The following is a 19,671-nucleotide window of genomic DNA, read 5'->3' on the forward strand; positions in this document are numbered from 1 at the left end:
TAGGCCAGTGTTATCTACAGTTGTTAAGAGATACTCATTCCAGAGAAGTCATTTGAAAATGGATGGGAACATGTGATACTGAATATAGTTTAGTATGGGGAATTATGACAGTGAGGTAACATTGTACATACTAGTTATAATAGCAAAAACATTTGAAAGGAAAAAAGAAAGCCAAAAAGGAAAGAGGGAAAAATGATAAATTGACTCTTTTAAAAAGAAAATACAAACTATAAAAGACTCATGTAAAAGGTGGAGGAATATTGAATATGAAAGGGGAAGGTATTTAAAGGGAGAGTTATCATCGAGACAAAGGGAAAGATAGGCTTGGATAGCAGAAAAGGAATGTGGGGAGTCAGTAAATTAGGAGAACATATACAGTATATCAAAACCCTTTGTAGGAACACTTTTGGAGACTTTAAATCAGCTCATGGCACTCCTTGACTCAAAATGCTCCAATGGATACCCATCTCTCTCAGAATAAGCCAAAACCCCTCCAATTCAACTCTACATGATCGTCCCCTGGCTTCTCTATTCTAATCTCCTATGACTATGCTTCTTATTCACTCCTTTCTAGACACATTGGCCTCCTTTCAGGGCCTGAAACATGTCAGGTACAATCTACCCTGCCTCAGAGCCTTTGTATAGTTTGTTCCCTCTGTCCATGGGGTATGTACATGGCTCACCCCCTCTTCTTTGCTCCCATGCCACCTTCTCTATGAAGTCTTCTATGATAATCATATGTAAAATTTCAGTTTTTCCCCTGACTACCAATAGTATTTTTTACCTTCTAACAAAATGCATAATATACCTATACTAGTATATTATGTTTAACTTTTATTTAACTCCCCTCCTCCCTCCAGCTAGGATGTAAGCACTGTGTGGGCTGTAATTCAGTCTAGATTTTTTTCATTGATATACCTCAATCACAATGCGTTAACATAATAGGTGCCAATGAATATTAATGGATGGATGAATGAATAATGACTTGTTGCTTCCTCGGTTAACACCTACACCTGGCACAAAATAGTTGTGGAATAACTTAATGAAATAATCACTGAATCTTTATGAGCTTGACTAGAAAATAATCTTACAGGTGCTGAGGTAAAATTTTAAGTGAACCTTGACTTTGGTCATAGGCACCAAAATGTAAATCAAAACATTATTCAAAGGCCAACTAATTATTTCTTCCAGCTGCTGAAATTTATAGTTCAATCTTTTAGCTAGGAAGTATGTCCTCATAAATTGCTTGAATCCAACATCTTACTTGCCTAGGCTAGAAGATAAGAATTTTATTGAGGTAAAATGTGAGATAAATACACTTTCTGGGAGATAATTTGTCATATGGCCCAGGGTGATCCAGTCTAGAGAGACAGGAATAAAATCTAGTTTTTCTTCTTTCCATCTCAGTGATTCCAAATAATTTGTCACTCAAATATCTATTTTCACAACATTTTAAATAATTAGGCACAGTGTATAGCTATTGACCATGAGCACAAAGATATTAATCTTCAAAAAACCAAATACCAGAATATTTTTAAATAAGGAAATTATCATATAAAATGCACTGTGCATATTAGTGATCTAGAAATATGTTATAAAATATTTGAAAATATAGTAGCTTAAATTTAATGTGAAAAAATGATTTTTGGTTACAGTGAGTTTCAAAACAACCTTGGTATTTTGACCTTTTCTGAAACAAATGAATCATGCGCAATCTGACCAGATGACTTTATTTCCAGAAATGGCTCAAACTCTAGCCATGTTTCCACCATTACCTTGTGGCAAGAAACAATATTGACAAGTAATAACAGTTACTTTAACCTCAGGTTTTTGCCACAAAATTCATCTTGCTGTACTGATCAGCATTTTATTTCGAATTGGGTATGAGTCCAACCAAATATGGCGAATTGGCTTTGGAGTCAGGAGATTGGATCAGCCTAGGTCTTCCCAGGTCCTTTCAACTAAGACTTGCATTTAAGGCACATTCATGCAGATGAGTTGTGACAAGCTACAATGATTCAAATTTTGACATTTTATTTTTATTTCTATCACCAGCTTTCAGTGGCACCACAATTTTTTAAAAATATATTTTAAATTTTTCACAGAGAGGAAGGGAGAGGAATAGAGAGTCAGAAACATCGATGAGAGAGAAACATCGATCAGCTGCCTCCTGCACACCCCCGACTGGGGATGTGCCTACAACCAAGGTACATGCCCTTGACCGGAATCGAACCTGGGACCTTTCAGTCCACAGGCCGAAGCTCTGTCCACTGAGCCAAACCGGTTACAGCAACACCACAAATTTAACATAACCTTGAAAGAGATTACAGAAGATAGTATGTTCACCATGGCTATACCAGTAAATAGACTTTAGGTAGAAAGCCCATTTTCATGCTGCCTTTCTTCTGGAGAGGAATAGAACCCCCGAGTGTAGAGAGATATTCCTGTAAAATGTATAGACTAAAATTGCAAAATATAGCAGTGTTTATCTATGGGTGGAGAGATCATAAATAGTTTTTACTTAATTTTATGTTCCTTCCTATATATTACAAATTTTCTAAAATGTGCACTTATTTTCACAATTAGAAAAATATACTGTTTAAAAATAACTGGAATGGTCTGGGAGATCAAGAGAAAGGATAACATAGTCAATAAACTTTTAATACTGTGGATGGTTTAGTACTTAAACTCAGTTGTGTTCAATGTGGAAAGTCTTCGCCTGTAGTTTTTTGTTTGGGGAATTTTTTTTTGATTGGCCAGAGGGCATATCCCTGAGCGAGAAATGACCAAGAATAATTTCAGTTGATGGATGGGAAAAGGCAAATGGATGAAACCACTAAAATGGTTCGAATGATCTCACCCATGCTGATTGGTTAGAGGAAGAGAGAGGGGAATGGAGTGGGAGGACACGGATCTGCCTACATCCAGTGACTATTCATTAACCCTTTGTAGACATAACCTTCCCAAATCTTCTAAGATATTCTTCCTCCATTCATTCCCACCTCAATATATACTATTCACTCAAGTTTCCCAGCTAGAAATCTAAAAGTAATTCTTGACACTTTCTTCTCCTCCATTTCTTACATCAAAGTCATCACAAACCATCAATTAATAGATTTTTAAAAGTGATATATCTATACAATGGAATATTATTTAACCATACAAAGGAACAAAGTCCTGACAAATGCCACAGGAATGGACCTTGCAGACATTATGCTAAGAGAAAGAATCTGGATACAAAAGGCTTCATATTGTATGATTCCCTTTATAGAAAATAGCCTGCAGAGGCAAATCCACAGAGACAGAAAGCCAACAATGTGAGCTGTTAGCAAGAAGGAGTGGGGATACACTAGTTTGCTAGGACTTCCATAGAAAGTACCACAGGCAAGGTGGCTTAAACAAAAGAAAATTCTTTAATCACAGTTCTGGAGGCTAGAAGTCTGAGAGCAAGGTGTTGGTCGTGCTGATTTTCTTCTGAGTCCTGGCTCCTTGGCTTCTGGATGGATGTTTTCTCTTCTGTCTTTATCTGGTCTCTCCTCTGTGCTAATTGACTCTTTTTTTTTTAAGGACACCAGTAACATTGGATTATTACTTACCAAGATGACCTCATTTTACCTTAGTTTCCTCATTTTAAAGGCCTTATCTTCAAATACAGTCATATTCTAAGGTACTTATGGTTAGGACTTTAACATATGGAATTGGTGGAGGGACACAATTCAGCCCATAAAGAGAGTCACTGTTTAATGGGTAAGAGTCTTGCCCTAGCTGTTTTGGCTCAGTGGATAGAGCATCAGCCTGCAGACTATTTGATCCCAGTCAAGAGTACATACCTGGGTTGTGGGCTTGATCCCAGTAGGGAGTGGTGAAGGTTGCAAACATTGTGAATGTACTAAATGCCACTGACTTGTACACTTAAAATGGTTAAGAAATGCTATATTTTATGTTGCATGTATCTTACCACAATAAAAACATCATCACCTAGTCATATTGATTTTATCTTATGAAATTCCTTGAATATGTATACATTTGCCATCTCTACTACTGTAGCCCAAGCCATCATTATTTCTTTCATGATATAAGTCCACAATGTCTAACTAATCTTCTTGCTTCCGCTGCTGCTCTGTTCCAGTTTGTTCTCTGCATTGAGGCCAGATGGGTCTTTTAGAAATATGGATTATATTGTATTATTCCTGAGATTAAAACCTTTCAGTGATTTCTCATTTTATTTAGGATGAAATCCAAAATTTCTGGTTGTAGCTACAGGCTCACCATGCTCAGATCTCAGTCTGTATCTCAGCTTTGTATCTCCCCACTGCTTAATTTGATATAATCTTAACCTTTCATCCTTTAATGTTTGTGTAAGCCAGGATCATTCTCACTTCCAGGCTTTTGCATATGCTATTCTCTTCAACCCCACCACCCTGCCTTCGTTCTTTGCCTAACTAACATCTATCATCATCGTAACTTAAATATCACTTCCTTAGAGTGATTTTCTATGATTTCTTCATCTAAATTATTCTCTTTCATAGCAGCTTTTTTTTCCTTCAGAGTACATAGAACAACTATAAATTACCTGTTTTGGTTGGTGTAATGTCTGTTTCGCCACCAGACTGTAGGCCTCATGAACATAGAAACCATGTTTATTTGGTTAACTGCTGTATCCTCAGCACATAGCTCAGCATGCAGTACATTTTAGGCGCTGAACATTATTTATTCAAATAATTATAATAAAAATTATAATAGAGTTAGACTAAAGGATTTCAAAAGCTCTATCCACCTAGAGATAATATAGCTTGTAATTAAATTTACCTGATTTTCCTAATTTCAATGCAAGAAAAATATAGTTAGATGTATGAAATGTTAAGAAATCTTAACAGAATACTATGCATAACTTTTTGCCCCCAAAATAATATAACAAATAAAAGAACAATTCTCTAAGAAAGTATAAATTTAAAAAGTGAAAATTACTTTAAATGACTTGAGAAGAGGTAAAATTTGAATACATTAGTAACCTTATTAAAAAACCTATCCCTAGAAAAGACACTAGCTCAAAATAAATTATATGCCAATTCTTTTAATCCATTTAAAGAAAAGATAACTACTTGGTTAAATAAACTTTCCAAATCATTAAAAATGTTGAAAATGTCAAAACTCATTTAATTAAGCTGCATAACCCTGTTACAAAACCAGAAAACCAAACAAAACAAAAGTGAGGAAAACTATAGATTAATCTTATTTACAAGTACCTTAAGTTAAATATTCACAAATTAGAACTTTTTCATGTTTGCTTTGGCAGCACATATGCTAAAACTGGAAATCTGTTCAGAGAATAATATAAAGGCCAAATAGAATTTATTCTATTGCAATAATGGTTTAACATTAGAAAATCTATTTATATAAATTCAACTAGATTAAAAGATTTAGAGAATACTATACAATATTACAAAAAGGCATTTCTCATGAATCAATATTATTATTCATAAATTTAAACTAAGAATAAATAGGCTCCTCCTTAATTTAATAAAAAAATCTGTCAGAAAAACGTAGCAAACATCATAATGGTGAAATATTAAAAGCATTCTCACTGAAGTCTTGACCAAAATAAGAATGTCTAATACTATCGTGGCTACTAAGAACTGGGAGTTCTAATCAATACAGCAAGGCAAGGAAGGGAAATAACAGTATTGGAATAAGCAGCTAAATTTTTATTATTTGCATATAATAGAATTGTGCAAGAAGCCATTAAACAATAAGTTTACTAAGACAAGTTGGTACAACGTCAGCATACAAAAATCAGTCACTTTTATATATACAAGTAAAAAGCTAATTAGATAGAAAATGAAAGAGAAAAAAATCCAATTCAGTAGCAATGAAAATTATTAGAATACCCATGAGTAAACTTAGCAGAATGCACAAAACTTTTTAGGGAAAATTATATGATTTTATTAAAACATATAAAAAGCCAGAATAAACACACTTTAGGATAAGAAAAGCAATAGTGTAAAGATGTTAATTATATCTAAATAAATATGTAAATTAAATTCAATACAAATTAATACCACGACAAGGATTTTTAAATAAATGTTATGATTTTCTTTTAAATTAATCTGAGAGGGAAATATGGAAAGATATGCTAAAGTGAAAAAGTGAGAGAGATCAACACTGAGAGTGTAAATTGGGAGGTATGGTCGTGCCCTTGTTTCCTGTTTTTCCTTAGAGAAGAGAGGTTTTGTTGGAGCACATACTCCAAGAAAACTGGACTTGGGGTGTTGTCATTCTCTTCCTTGAGCTGTTCAAGTAATTGCTTTTGCAGATCTCACCCTCCCCACAATCAGATCCTAAGATCTAGATTCATAAGGAAGAAATACAAAGCTTCACTTTGGCCCCAGGTCAAACTACATCCTCATACACAATATATTGGAAGTTCTATATTTTCGGGAGATTACTGGACACTACCCAGCCAGTATAAACCTGATGCCACATATTTTCATTCTTACTGACTGTCTATTGTCAGTTTGGAGAGAATCCAGATAAAGAGAAAGATGGTGAGCAATGAGCAACCCCAAGGGTCCAATAAGGAAGTTGCCTTATGGAATCTCAAAATGAACCAAAAATCAAAATGACACCTGTTAATTTAAGATAAAATTAGGACTTCAAATAATGAGGAAAATGCTGTTGAGGTAATCAGCTATTCATTTGTTTTTAAATTATATCTATACCTTACAGCAAACAACTTTTGGATTATTAAATAATCAAATACAAAATCCTATAGACTTATTAAATGAAAGTATAGGTTGTTTTAACAATCATGGAGCTAAGGAAATCTATGAAAGACATTAAACCCCCACACCATAAATAAATTAATGTATTTTCTAATAGAAATGAACAATTTCTGCACAACGAGAGAGCCAACTGCAAAACCGAGAGGCAGTTAACAGACTAGAAGAAACTATTTGCAACAGAGAAAGGAGAACCATCTAAGGGTCCCTACAATTCAATAAGGAGAAGCAAAAAGAAACCTAAGAAGAAAAATAAATGATAATTATAAACTGTCAGTGCTTAAAAAAATACAGATGATCAGCATACATCGAAATATGCTCTAACACACCAGTATTCAGGGATATTCATATCAAAGTTGCAATTCTCCCCATCAGATTAGCAAAATCGAAAAGATCAGTAATGGCCAATGCTGACTAGTATGTAAACTTATGCTGTCATGAACTGTTTGTTGGCCCTTATTTCACCTGGCCCAACCTTTCTGTGGTCAATTTGACAGTATTTTTCAAAATTAAGATTTGCATGCTCTGACCACAATTCTATCTTAAAAGTCCTTGTTTGATATTCTTATCTTCTCCTGAAATGGTACCCTGGCTATATTCTCACTTCTTAGTGTGTGAGATCACAACTCACACATTCAGTCCCAACCAAGAATGATCCCAAGGCTACAACCCAGTTTCCCTGACATGTTCTCAGCCAGGTAGCTGGGTTGGGGGGGGAGGGCTACCAGGCCCAACCCCATTCTGTGACAGAATCTGCACCCTCTCCTATTTGGCAAAAGTTGAAGACCTCAACTGCCTTCTGGGTTCCAGAAAGTAAAAGAAATGAATGGAACAGGGCGAGTAGGCATATATACATGAGTGGTAGACTTTGGAAAGCAAACTGCAGCACATGTGCCCTGGCCAAAGTAATCCACATTTATCTGTGAAATATCCTGACTTTTAAATGGTTTACTAAGTTAATTGGTTCACTGCTTTAAAACAAAGAAAATATAACTTGTGGAGGGCAAAGGAAAATTAGTTTGCCATTTGAGAAATACCTTGATAAGCCTTTAATCTAGCCTTGGTCACCAGTCCAGTATTGCCTTCATCCATGGTTAGTTTTCCCTGCTGGCTCCTGGTGTCCTGCCCACATAACAACCATCGGAGGTCCAAGAAGCGTTGATTCTCCAAAAGCAAAAGGTCTTGTGATGGTCATCTTTCCCAGAAGGCTCCTTGGCTCCTCTTCAGATGTGTACATCTCTTCCCCAGTGATAAGTTCTGCATACAAGGGGATGGGATGGTGGTGAACAGCATGTGATTCAGCCACTAAAACAGTGGTTCTCAACCTTCTGGCCCTTTAAATACAGTTCCTCATGTTGTGACCCAACCATAAAATTATTTTCGTTGCTACTTCATAACTATAATGTTGCTACTGTTATGAATCATAATGTAAATATCTGATGTCCTAGGCGACCCCTGTGAAAGGGTTGTTCGACCGCCAAAGGGGTCGCGACCCACAGGTTGAGAACCGCTGCACTGAAGGTTCTGGTGCTCTCCTGGTACGCAAGAGTGCCTGTTTAACTCTTCATTATGAAGTCACTCAAGCAACTCTTCCCAGAGAAACATAAATCTACAAGTACACACTCTCTCTTCTTCCAGAAAGAGATGCCTCTGGTAGGTCATGCATTGACAAAATTAATGTTTGGTATACTAATGCCCAAACTGCATGATTACTAGTAGAAAAGGCATACATTTCAAGAAATGTGGACAAACAGCACATACAGGATGTGTTCTGCCTTTTTATAGAGAAAGAGTTAAGGGATCACAACCTCCAACTTTAAGACCAAAGTTGCTTTATCCTGTTTGGAGAGTAGGCACTTTTTTCATAGAATAATGAATCACATTATTTCTGCCCCACAGAATTGTAATGCTCTCAAGTATGGTAAGACAGATGATCCTATTTAAAATTATATTTTACAAAGCAAAACAGATATAACTCAGTAACTGCACATCTAATTGACTTAATTGTCTCATTTATCACATGACTTAAGTGAGCTGATGTTTTCTACTCTGCTTCACCCATGTAATTCTTGTAATATAAGAGCTGAGACGTGGTGCCAGGCGTGAGCGAGAAATCCTCTCTCCTGAGAAAAGATATCATTGGAGTGATGTTGGCTTTGGGTTCCAGTTTATTGAAAAATCAATGTCCATTTGTGCAACCAACACATATGGCTTTCTTCCAGGCTGATGATGGCTTTGCGAGGCTGGCTATCACCTAATGAAGTCAGATCAGCTTACCCAGCACCCGAGCTACAGTTGGCAAAGTGACTTTGTCATTAAAATGCAGTTTATCATTCCTGTTGGTGTTTTTCTTCCCATTTCACTCCCTCCTATCCATTTATCCTGAAGCCACAGTATTGTTTTTCTCCCTGCAGATAATAGACCAATGGCTCCAAATTTTAACATTTCAAAGGTACTCAGTATGATGTTTGGTGCTGGATGGATAAACAACTTTTTCATAAGTCTGTGTCTCTCATTAGAGGCAGGAAAATACGTATATACATATATCATTCTACTCAGTTTTGACTCAAAATAGACATTTCTACAAAGTCAGAGCCAAGTTTGTAACAGGCTCGATTGAAATTCGTCAGCTTACCCCTGTCTTGGGTAAATCAACAAGGCTAAGTTTGTCTAATGTGTTGATACATTCCAATAATCAGTCCAGTTGACATTGTATGTGAAGCTTTAAAAAAAATTAATTACCTGTAAAGCAATACTGTTTTCCCATTATTAAATAGAGTGGCAATCTAAATCGCAATGCTTGCTTTTTTTTCCCCCCAAGATAAAAATGTTCTTTTTCCCTGGAGAATACCCCCGGAGTGATAGTCACTGGCAACAGAAGCTCTGGCGAGGCAATGCCAAGAGTAACAAATAATTTGCCAGCTCAGCTACTAAGCATAGTTGGTAGGTTCTTACTTGGGTCCATCAGGGGACCTCCCTCTCTATTAATAAGGAATGTTTTGGTTGCAGGTAACAAAAACTAACTGGCTAATGTTAAAGGGAAAAAGAAATATATATATATATAAATTTTCAAGTATAACAGGAGGTCACAGAATCCATGCAAGGACAGAGAACCAGCCATAGAGACTGGGTATGAATCAAATCACTTCTATGCCAAGAGGGAGGAAACCAGGTCTTTTAGCAACAGGCTGGTAAAGTGCTGCTGCTATGAAAGCATCTACATGGCCCTCATGTCATTGTGTTTCTTGTTAAAGATTCACAGTCCCATGTTGGGGCCTCTGGTTCATTGGGCATGAGACATTTGCTCCTGCTCTGGCTAACGGTGCTCCAAAGAAAAGAGACATGGTGACTTTGGTTTCTCCCTACAAGGAAAGAGGAGTTGGTGGGCAAGTGCCCCATATGACACATGTCTGCTACACTCAGAGGAGGAGCATCTGAACTGAGAGGGCATGAAATGGAAACTGCCAAGAGGCTACAGTTTTTTAAGTGGTTGGCATGTGCCTGGAGCACTCTGAGGTTGTAGTCAAAACAAGATATTGGAAACAACAGAGTATCTAGTCATTTGTGCTCAGCATTCCTAGAGCTGGAATCTAAAGTGCTCATCTAAATTTGCAGTGACTACAGCAGGTGTGAACTGGTGTTATAAACTGGAAGTGATGGTGGACATTTTGAAAGGTACAAGCTCACTGCAATCCTTTACCAGTGAAGAAATGCAGTCTGATGAGAGAGATTCAATAAAGAAACACGTAAAATGGTTCCTGTAGGAAGCATAATAAATAAGGAACTATCTGAGTCCACTTAGACCTGAACTTATTTCAATAAATATACAGTCAGACTTCTTTATTTTGGGGTTTTACATCCGTAGGTTCAATCAACCACCAATTGAAAACTGTATTTCTGATCCACAGTTGGGAATCCACAGACAACTGCAGTCATTGTTCTACATCGATTTATATTAGGAACTTGAGCATCCTCAGATTTTGGTATCCATGGGGTTCCTGGAATCAATCCCTTGTGGACTGAAGTTAAGTCTTTGGGAAGTCAAAATACATGTGGATTTTCAACTGTGCAGGGGGTTATATATAGTATTTATATGTTATATATATACACACACACACACATTTATAATTCCCATACAATGTCTATAGTTATGTGGAAATTACTGTGTTTATATAGTATTTTTATCATACAATTAGCAGAACTTCCCATATAGCCCTTGCTTAGAGCCATATGTTTGATTCTGATCAACAGATTTATTTTAAAATCTCTCAAGTGGGAGAAGTGAAAGGAATCTGTATTTATAGAGTATTCATGGTGTTCTAAGTATTTTTCTATGACATATCATTCAATCCTCATAACATATCTTCAAGATAAGTATAAGCTGCTCAAGTTACAGATTATAAAGATAAAGTTTAGAAAATGTATGAGGTTTGCCCAAGGTCACATGTAGCAAAAACCAGTCTTGTCTGTGTATGCAAGTCACCAGTACTCATAGCCCTTATGTTCTTGATCTCTTACTCCCCAGTCTAGATTCTGACCTCATCATTTCAGGAAAACAACAGTAACAAAGGTTATCAGCAACTCCCCCGTGACCGAACTCAGTGGGCACCTTTCAGTCCCTGTCTTACTTCAGGCTCAGAAGCACCTCACACATCGCACAATTCTCTTCTACTTGAAACAGTCTTGTCTCAGGCCACTGGGCCTGCTCTGATGAAGGACCACAGACTGAGAAGCTGGAACAACAGAAATTTCTCTCAGCCCTGGAGGCTGGGAGTCTAAGATCACAATAGCAGCAGGTTCGGTTCCAGAGGACAACTATCGGGTCGTGTGCCCACACAACCTCTTTATGTGACCGAGGAGAGAGGGAGAGAGAGACAGAGAGAGAGAGAGAGAGAGAGAGAGAGAGAGAGAGAGAGAGAGAGAGAGAGAGAGAGAGAGAGAGAGAGAGAGAGAGAGAGAGAGAGAGAGAGAGAGAAAGCTATAGTGCCTCTTCCTCTTGTTACAAGGCACTAATCCTACCATAGGAGCTTCCACCTCATGACCCCATTTAAACCTAATTACTCCCAAAGGAGGTAATTACCTAGTTATTCCCCCACCTCCAAATGCCATCACATTGGGGAGTGGGACTTCAGCACATGGAAGACACTAACATTCACCCCATAGCAACGTCCTTCTACAGGGGCCACACTTGCATGTTACCTTCCTCCCGCACTGACTGCTCTGTTCTGGCCCCTTCCAGTGTTATCCATTCTGACTTTCATTCCTCTTTTCTTATTCTTCTTGATATTCCTGGATGATCTTATCTATGTCTACCTTTAATAACCACTGAGAAGCAGATGTCTTCTGAATTGATCTGTAGGCCACTTGATTCTTAAGTCTAATCAAATATATAAAATTATCTATCTGATATCACTTCAAAATCAATATATTGAAACTGAACTTATAACTTGCTCCTCTCTCCCTCCCCCAAAAATTCTAAGCAAAATACTACATACATACTTACATATGTGCATAGTTACTTACCTGATACTTTCCAGCATCCACTGTTACAAGGAATGGTATCACCATGAATCACATGATTAGTGCTTTCTAGTTTCTTAGTCAGTCAACCAAGAAATTAATGGTGCATCTACTGTCTCCTCCAGCATTATTCTAAACTCTGGGGAAACAGCTCTGACCTTCACAGGCAGAGTCCCTATGTCAGTGATGGTGAACCTTTTGAGCTTGGCGTGTCAGCATTTTGAAAACCCTAACTTAACTCTATGCCATGTCACATATAGAAATTTTTTTTGGTATTTGCAACCATAGTAAAACAAAGACTTATATTTTTGATATTTACTTTATATATTTAAATTCCATTTAACAAAAATAAATCAACCCAAAAAATGAGTTCGTGTGTCACCTCTGACACCCATGTCATAGGTTCGCCATCACTGCCCTATGTTATGGATCATATATGATCTAGGGAGGGGATACAGAAAATAAACAATAAACAGGGTAATGCTAAAGCTAGGGAAGCCCATTGTGAAAAGGCACAGGATGATTTGAAACTCAGATGATGAAGAAAGGGCAGCCACATAACATTGGTGAAAAAGAATGAATATTCAAGCAGAAGGAGCAATGAGTGTAAAGGTCCTGAAATGGACATGAGTTTTATCTGTCCCAGAAGCTAAAGGGAAGCCAGTGTGGCTGGAATTTAGTGCAGGAGAAGGGCTGTGGAAGAAGATGGGGTCAGGAATTTCTATAAGGCAATGATGTTCAGATTAGATCTGTGAAGTCAGAAAGAAGTAAAACAACAAAAAAACTAAATTAGCAGTTGGAGAAAAAGTTACACTTAAATGAAGAGTTAAGTAACTAATGGTTCTTCATTGTGACTACTAAAATACGAGGAACAGAGAACTGGCCTGGCATATCCTCAACCTCGACATATATTCATATTGTCCACACATTAGGGGAAGTTTGGAGGCAGACGTGGTGGGATTTTATCCGATGTCTCTAAAGTAAACCCATAATAAAAAGATAAAAATTACTCAGTTCAGAAAATTGTGAGAAGACTGGAAATTTTGGCTATATATTCCTTGTATACAAAGTATTGAACATAGAAATTCTATTGATATCTAATTACTGGCATGTGCAGGCTCATAAGTGTTACCAAATGCCTTTCCAAATAAGTATGGGCCAGTGTGGAAAGAAATGTTTCTCTGTTGGCTAACAGGGGAAAGCAGTAACCTATTAAGAGAATTATTCTCAGAGCTGACTGTTAATTGATTTTATGTGCATGTCGAGAAGCCAATCAATGGCAGGCTTGTAGAAAAATAGCAAAGAATAAAATACGAAGCAGACTGTAGTCAAATGTAGAAAGCATCCGATCTTATCACTGAAAATATCTAGTTTAATGAGTACACTTTTTTTTTTTTTACCAGTTTGGTACCCATAAACTCCAGTGGAGTCTCTTCAGTTCCATTCTCAACAATGATAGGCAATGTTAATTTTTTTTTAACTAAAGAAAAGAACTTTATAAACTTTAAAAAAAAATTACTGAAGTGAAATTCATATATTATAAAATTAACTATTTTAAATAATTGTCATTTAGTATGTTCACAATGTGCAGTCATCACTATCTAGTTGTAACTATGTAGTTTCAAAAAGTGAAAACAACTCAAATGTCCATCGACAGATGAATGAATAGCCCTAGCTGATTTGGCTTAGTGGATAGAGCGTCAACCTGTGGACTGAAGGGTCCCAGGTTGGATTCCGGTCAAGGGCACATGCCCAGGTTGTGGGCTTGATCCTCAGAAGGGAGTGTGCAGGAGGCAGCCAATCAATGATTCTCATCAATGATCTCTCTCTCTCTATCTCTCTCTCTCTCTCCCTTCCTCTCTGAAATCAATAAAAATATTTTTAAGAAACAACAGATGAATGAATAAACAAAATGTGATATATCAATACAATTTAAATAGTATTTAGCATAGAAAAGAGTGAAGTACTGATATGTCCTACATCGTGGATAAACCTAGAAAACATGCAAAGTGGAAAAAAAGATACAATAGGTCACATATTATGATTCCATTTATATGAAGTGTCTAGATTAGGTAAATCCATAGAAACTTTATAATTTCTTTTATGATGAGTGATGGCTGACTCCTCTTTTAAGAACTGTAGAACTGTGATTTTTTGTGAATGTAGGGACTATACCTTATTCATCTGTTTCTTCAGCCCAGAACATAGTTCCTGGCATATAGAGATCCCATTCTATCAGTTAAGGCTCTTATCAGAGTAGAACCACCAGAATGTATATATGGTTCTACTCTGATATATGAACTTATCACAAGGACTTGACCTCGTACTATCATGGAAGTAGGAGAAACAGTTTGTGATGTTTCATTTCTGAGTCTAGAGCTGGAACCTGATGTGCACAGGTAGATGGCTGGGAAGAGAAGGTGGTTGTGGAGCAGAGGGAAAGAAAACAAACCAGAACCTTGATGGGTTTCTTATCGCCTTTGATGATGGGTTTCCAACTTTGATGATGAGTGTTTTCTTTACAAGAAGCTGGTGCCCCTCTGTCATGGAGCTAAACACACACCTGGGCCAGGAGTTGGAGAACCCAGAGCGGGAGGTGCAGTAGGATCTGGGGGAGCTGAGGGTCTGGCTGTTGCTACCAGGAAGCCAGGAAGCCAGAGGGTCAGTGCCAACAGGCAGGAGCTTCAACAGTGCCTTTCCCAGAACCAACCTGCTCAGCAGCAGGAGCTGGGGCTTCATGTCTGCCTCCCATGTCTGGGCTTGAACTGATCACATGAAGAAAAGGTGGATTCTGGGAAATGTAGTTCCGGCTTAGCTAAATGGACTCTCCCACAATTACCAGGAATGTGTATGGAGGAAGTGAGCAAGCAGATGCAAGAAACAATGCTTCTGCAAGCATTTTTATACTTTCCTCACCTGCAGAGTGTGCAAGAAGTATTTTCCAACTATGTTTTCTAAACCAGAAAATGGATGTTGTTTCATTATATCCCCACAGCAACCCTATGACATAATTACAATTTTTATTACCATTACAGAGATGAAGCAAGAGAGGCACAAATTGTTAAGTAGCGTACTTAGCCTAGGTGGCAAACAACTGAGCTAGAAAACAAAATTTAGATCCATCCTCTTATAAAAGCTCATGTTCTGTCCACTATACCACACTGCCCCCCACAGCCCTACCTTGATCTGCTCTATTCTGTGTATAGTGAAATATATATAGTAGAGGGTAGAGGGGTATCCTTATCTTCCCATGTACTGAATGACCTGGCTCTGAAATGTGTACCTTTTCAACGGTGCCCGTCAGAAATGGTCTGAGGCTCAGCATTAGAAAATGGGGCTTTTCTTTTTTTTCTTAGGAGTGAATTCTTCTCATCCTCCAAGTCTCTATACTCTGCCCTCTGCTGTTGAATCCACTTCCTCTCCAGCTACCCATAATCTACCATGAAGCCATGAACAAGTCAAATTCTGAAATACTTTTATTCGTCTGTTTGTTGACAAGTCTTACAAGTTTCCACCAAAAAAAATGTGTCACTTTGCAGTGACAAAATGCTTGATACTACCAAAAAAGTCTTAATATATGACTTGTATGACCAAAGAGGCAGATTAAAGAATTGTGTACGTAATTTGTCTAAGATGAGGCATAACGTGCTAGTAATTAACATTTTTTGGCACTAATTCTGAGCATGGTTCTGGCGCAAAAGTTTCATATGGATTATCTCATTAATCTAAATGACCAACCAATGGAAGAGGTAAATATACGTATATTAACATTTTAAAAATGAAAAATATGAGGCATAGGGAGGTTTAAAAACTTGCTCAAAGACACAGATAGTGAATTAGTCAGGTCTGTTTGGTTGGTCTTAAACCCTTGGTCGTAATTATCATGAAATGTCATTTTAAACATCTTAGAAAATTCTTCCAATTATTTATCAAGTATTCATTGAATGTCTTTGGGTATTAAAGTCATAATAGCAGATTAAAATGCCATGACCCAGTATAGAATGAGGAACACAGTCAGTCATGTTTTTGTTTTTTTCACTCTAATAGCAGTCTTCAATGCCAATTTCTGAAAGATATAGTAACATTTGAGGAATAAATTTTTGAAGGGTCTCTCCAAAATGGCTGGGAGTGCAGTAATTTTCCTTCCAAAAATATTATATGAATTTTAATTTTGTTTGAGTAGACTGCAATTAAGTAAATCTCACAACTACAAGTTTAATTGGTTGAATGTTTTAAATTTAACCTCTCGCCTGCACGCTTTATGCACACAAAGCAAACTAGCAAAGAATAGGTCTTATTTTCATGAATTATCCCTTTTCATACAGTGCACTGTGAAGATAGGTACCTACAGAATGGGAGAATCCTACTGACTGATGGTAGCAAAATGCTCATGGAGATTTCTGCTCATATTACAGCAGGTGCCCCCTCAGGCTGTTTACATTGTGCTTTTGCTATGTGTGCCATCCTTTACACTCACTCTCCCATCCTAATTTCCCCCACTTTTCGTCATAGATATTCGGTGTTTCCACTGAGGAAGGGCTGTGAAACTCGACTGGACCGGGAAACTACATTCCTTAAAGACAGCAGAACATAAGAAGGCTGGAGACGTGGACACTGTGCTCACCCCTAAGGTCTGTTATCTTCTTGTTTCCCACTCTGCACTCCAGATTATTGACGGCAATAGCCTGTGGGTGTCCACTCCGTCCAGGGTTCTGCTAGAGTGATTCTTTAACCTAGAGCTTCATTGAGACCACAAGAGGGCCACAGAAATGACTCCTTCACAACATAGGATGAGGACTGTCTCCTCCACGTGGGGTTTAAACTACCTTTATGGATATTGCATTACATATGACAGGCAGGCTCTGCTGTAAGCTTCCACTCCTCCTTTATAATGGGGATTAATAGTCTGGGTTTTGCTTTCTTTTCTTTATACAGGCTCTACTGATTTCTTGTTTTTGTTTGTTGTGATTTTTATTTTTTACATTATTAGCTGAAATCTCTTCTTATTTTGTAAGCGTACTTAAGGTTTCCTTTCTTTGACTGAGTTGCCTAAAGGGAAAGTACTTCCTTCAGTTTTTCTGAAGATGATCTACTCCCAGCCACCCCTTGGCCTGGAGAATCTGTCCTGAGTGCCAAGGCTCTGTGCTTCTGTTGATCTGAGGTTCTCCCTTTCTCACCTTGGCAGTCTGCCTCACACCGTGCTTTCCATGTACTCAGTGGTTACCACGTATGACCTGTCGCTTTCACAGTAATCTTGAAAGTTGGTGTTATCTCCATTTGACAAATAAAAAAAAAACTCTAAAAAAAATTAAGTGCATTTTCTAAGGTTACACATTGGGATATACATTTATATTGATCTGACCTTAAAATGCAGAATAACTGAAAAGATGTTTTATCCATTTCCCATGTAGCAAGAAAAACAGCTATAAGAATGTGAGGAAATACTAATGATCGTAAGGAATGGGGCTCTGTGTCAGACCACTTGGGCTCAAACCCCAGCACCACCTTTGTTATCTAATTAACTTTGAATACGTTACTTAAAGTTTTTGAGATGTAGTTTCATCTTTAGAATGGACATAACTATAATAGCTAACTTTCTGGGGTATTGGGAGGACTAAATGTGGTGTCACCTGTGAAATCACTGTTGAGGGCAGTGGCTGGTGTGGGAGGAGTTCAATCCATGCTATTTTTTTGTTGCTACTACTGTTTCCTAACTTAAAGGTAGCTCACTGAACAGAATCATTGGCATCATGACATTTACTCTGAATCACCAGTGGAAGGCTGTCCTGACTTCAGGAGTTCAGAGGGTGCAGTGCTTGCCCACATCATGCCCACTCTCACATGGGGCCATGTCTATATTGGAGAGAAAGGACTTGTTTTTCAAGTTAATGCTTTTAAAGCTCTGGTAATATTACCACTCTCTCTCTGTCTTGACTCTATTCTTAAATATGAAGTGGAATATTTACCAATTACCACACAATACACGAAGCAGCCTTGTTCTATAAAACCCTTATTCCTGGAAAACAACGTTGGCTTGGCTTTTTGATTCTAAATGTGAGGATTAGAGTCCAAAACTGACTCCCTGGAAAGGCTGACCAGGCAGCAGTTAACAAATCACCCTCCAGCAGGAAGAATTCCCGGACAAGCTGGGCAGGATCAGGGCTCTCACTTCCCATAAATCTCCCAGCAGCCATTGCCCTTCTTTCTGGGAACCACTGCCGTTGCTTTCAGATTTCCCTCCCTCCTTCTCTCCCTCCCTCCTTCACTGCCTCCCTCCCTCTTTTTCTCCCTCCTCCCACCCTCTTTCCTTCCTTTCTTTCCTTCAATTAGGGAATTAAAACAGACAGAAAAATCAAATACAAAGCTAACTCTTTGGTAGGCCCTGTGTCTTTAATACTATAGTGCTGTGTATATATAGATGTGGAAAGTTGGACTTCAGGGGCAGGGACTGTGTCTAGTCCTGCTCTGGGTGATACCCTAACACCGAGAATGTCACACTCTGCCAGGGCCACAGTGTCACTGAAGAGGGTCATGCTCTCAAAACAAACAGACACATCTTCGTGGTTCATCTCACTCAGTGCTCTATGGCACTGGCCATAATGCCGCCATATAGTTAGAGAAAAATTGTATTGAAATACTAATCATAAACATAATTTAAAAATTGAGTCTTCCATTTTGGTTGTTAAGGATGACCTCTGTGAGAGGAAAGGGAGGAGGCCTGGGTGCCTTGACCAGTACTCTGCTCTCTGCTTGACTGCACAGCGTCTAGTAAATTCACTGTGGTCTTAACCACTTAAAATATTGAGGTTGGTCCTAAACTGTCCTCTTCTGAATTGAGTATTTCCTGGTGTTTGTCTAACCTGGAACATTGCTCACCTTGTGGGTGAGTCAGCCTTTCCCAGTTCTCTCCTTAGCTCATTAACTGAGCTGTCCCTCCGCCAGTGGTTTCCAAACCCAGGTCTGTGACAAAAGTTCACAGGTATGAGGTAAAAGGTGAAAAATAAGGGTCGCGTAGGGACTTTTTCTTAGGGCTCAATTTATTTACTTGAAATGAAGGCCATTTACTCTGAGATTATGTAATTCCTATATTTTTGTGACAAAGAGGTCTTTCTTTTATGAAAAGTTCTGTAAAGAGAAAAATCAAGGAACCATAGGCTTAGACTTTGGGAAATGTGAAATAGAGAGACTACTGTAAGCTATGCATGGTGTGTATGTGTGAATGTGTGTGCTTGTGAGTATATATTTATGACCAGGCACCCACCTCAAGTGACCATAGGACTAGAGCCAGTGGTCGGCAAACTGCAGCTCGCAAGCCACATGCGGCTCTTTGGCCCCTTGAGTGTGGCTCTTCCACTTTGGCCCCTTGAGTGTG

General features: G+C 38.1%; 1 long non-coding RNA gene across 2 annotated transcripts in view; it reads left to right on the forward strand.

Moving 5' to 3' along the window:
• The first annotated feature begins 16,815 nt into the window (after positions 1-16,815).
• The window catches only part of LOC102767059, a 129,828-nt gene continuing 126,972 nt past the window's right edge, over positions 16,816-19,671 (forward strand). For both annotated transcript variants that reach the window (XR_435167.2, XR_001514468.1), the window contains exon 1: positions 16,816-16,930. This is a non-coding gene — a long non-coding RNA (uncharacterized LOC102767059). The remainder of the gene's footprint in view (positions 16,931-19,671) is intronic.

This window comes from Myotis davidii, unplaced genomic scaffold, assembly GCF_000327345.1.
Source record: "Myotis davidii unplaced genomic scaffold, ASM32734v1 scaffold1012, whole genome shotgun sequence".
NCBI lineage: Eukaryota > Metazoa > Chordata > Mammalia > Chiroptera > Vespertilionidae > Myotis > Myotis davidii.